Raw genomic sequence first — 2,654 nt, forward strand, 5'->3', positions numbered from 1 at the left:
TTTGGGGGCTCTTCTAAAGAAGGAATTAGGGTAGTCTCAGAAACTGGTAACGGTTCGAACCTAGCTTTCCATCTATCAGTGTCTAACACAGGGGTAGAATCTAATAGAGCATTCACCTGTTCAATAGTGCTATCGTCGTCAAAATCTAAACCAAAATGGGATAGACAACTTTCTAATGGGTCTTCAGACAAGATGTTTGGTAATGACTCCTGAACTAAGGCTTCTATCATGTTCACCTCCTCAACACATGTGTCATCTAGCTCATGAGGTTGCTTACTGACATTAAAAATGTTCATCTCCATAGTCATATTACCAAAAGATAAACTCATCACACCATTTCGACAGTTAATGATCGCATTAGACGTAGCTAAAAATGGGCGACCTAAAATCACAGGTATCTGGTTCTCTGGGTCAGGGACAGGTTGGGTATCTAGGACCACGAAATCCACTGGATAAATAAACTTGTCGACCTCAATAAGAACATCCTCGATAACACCTCGAGGGATTTTAACAGACCTATCAGCTAACTGCAGTGTCATCTGAGTAGGTTTCATTTCACCAAGTCCTAGCTGTAAGTATACATGGAATGGCAGTAAGTTCACACTGGCTCCTAAGTCAAGTAAAGCTTTTTCTACCCGGAAGTTACCTATTGTGCAAGCAATGGTAGGAGAACCTGGGTCTTTGTACTTTGGAGTTGTGGTGTTCTGAATGATTGAACTTACGTGACTAGCTAAAAAGGCTTTCTTATGGACGCTAAGTTTTCGCTTTCGCGTACACATATCCTTAAGGAACTTGGCATAAGCAGGAATTTCCTAATTGCATCTAATAAGGGAAGGTTTATGGTAACTTGCTTAAAAACCTCCACTATGTCATTAAAGTTCGATTCCTTCTTTGTTGGTACTAATAGCTGAGGAAATGGGGCTCTAGGCCTAAAATCAGACCTTTCAGGAACCGAATTCACATCATCAGAAACTTTATCAGTCTCTTCAGCTACTGGTCCTGAGAGGTGAGATCCTGAGGGGTGAACTACAGTATGTTCACTATCGGGCATGGTTACCTTATTGTCTACAACTCTACCACTTCTAAGGGTTCTAACACATTCAATTGATTCGATGGTTTTGCACCTAATTCATGAACTCCTCTAGGGTTGGGTTGTGTTTGACTAGGAAACTTACCTTTTTCTCTCAAAGAATCACTTATCAGACCAACCTGGGTTTTTAACTCGGAAATAGCCTGACTATTTTCTTGTCCTATCCTGTTACTAGCTTGTAGACTCTGTTCTACGGATAACTGAATTTTGCAGTTTGCTGAGTTAACAAGGCGAGAGATTCCTCTAAACTTAGGATTTTCTTATCTGACTGATTCTGAAACTGAGCTAGTCCTGAAGGATTCTTAGTATAGCCAAAACCTGGGGGAGCATTAGAATTACTAAACTGACCTTGACTTTGGCCCTTAGACCACGAAAGGTTCGGATGGTTTCTCCAACCAGGATTATAGGTTTCTGAATATGGGTCAATCTTTTGACGGTTATCAAATCTAGTGTTATTATAAAGAGCATTGGCCTGCTCTTCAATATTCTGGCCTTCCCAAAAAGGCTCCACTCTACCACTATTCTGGCCCACTTCTAAGGCTTCTAACCTTTTTGCTATAGCAGCAATTTTGGCATCTGATTCATAGTCTCCTTCTATCCTATTAACGTTTCCTCTACTTAAAAGAAGTGTTTTCTGGGGTGCCCTAATATTTTCCCATTGCTGGGTTTTTTCGGCAATTTCATTAAAAAATTCCATCGCCGCATCAACAGTTTCGTTTTCAAATCCACCAGTGCATAGAGACTCAACCATGGTCATTGTGGAATAATCTAAACCCTCATAAAGGATCTGAAATAACATAACCTTTTCTAAACCATGATGAGGACACTGGGATAATAAATCATTGAACCTTTCCAAATACCTATATAGAGATTCTCCCTCTTATTGTGAAAATGTGCATATTTGCGTCCTAATAGACGATGTTTTGTGCCTAAGGAAAAACTTATTAAAAAAGGCAGATGTAGGTTGTTCATATGTCTCAATTGACTCGGAGTCCAAACTATACAGCCACGATTTGGCCTTATTTTTCAGGGAAAATGGGAATAACCTAAGTTTCAAAGCATCATCATCTGAGCCTCTAATTTTTAGAGTACTACAAATTTCCTCAAATTCCCTAACATAGTAACAATGGTTTTCATTTTCTTTCCCTAAAAAGATTAGGAGCATCTGTAAGGTCCCAGGTTTCAGTTCATAGGGTGCCTCCGTTTCAGCTAACTTAATACACGAAGGACGGGTAGTCCTAGTTGGATTCAACAAAGCTTTCAAAGTTTCCATTTCTGGCGCTATCGGAGCAACATGGATTCTCTCCTCAGTCAAAGAACGTTCAAAAACAGACTCTTCAAAATCCGTACTTTCTAGATTAAGGTAATCGAGACGCTTCGAACTACTAGGTTTCTCTTTAACAAATCTACCTAGTGCGTCTCTTTTACGTTCAGGCATACAATAGAATTTTCTAAATTGGAAGGGTAAGCAAACACAGATCAAGGCCGACTCAACCAAATCAAACCTATTGATTTCTATCAAACAAAAAGCATGACGGCTCCACTTAGATTGTTTCTAGACCAG

The 2,654-nt window shown here is 39.8% G+C and overlaps 1 pseudogene; it reads left to right on the plus strand.

Annotated features, from left to right (window-relative positions):
- The first annotated feature begins 1,899 nt into the window (after positions 1 to 1,899).
- Positions 1,900 to 1,999, plus strand: LOC113354732 (annotated as a pseudogene).
- Positions 2,000 to 2,654: the final 655 nt, after the last annotated feature.

The sequence above is a fragment of the Papaver somniferum genome, chromosome 2 (assembly GCF_003573695.1).
Source record: "Papaver somniferum cultivar HN1 chromosome 2, ASM357369v1, whole genome shotgun sequence".
Lineage (NCBI taxonomy): Eukaryota > Viridiplantae > Streptophyta > Magnoliopsida > Ranunculales > Papaveraceae > Papaver > Papaver somniferum.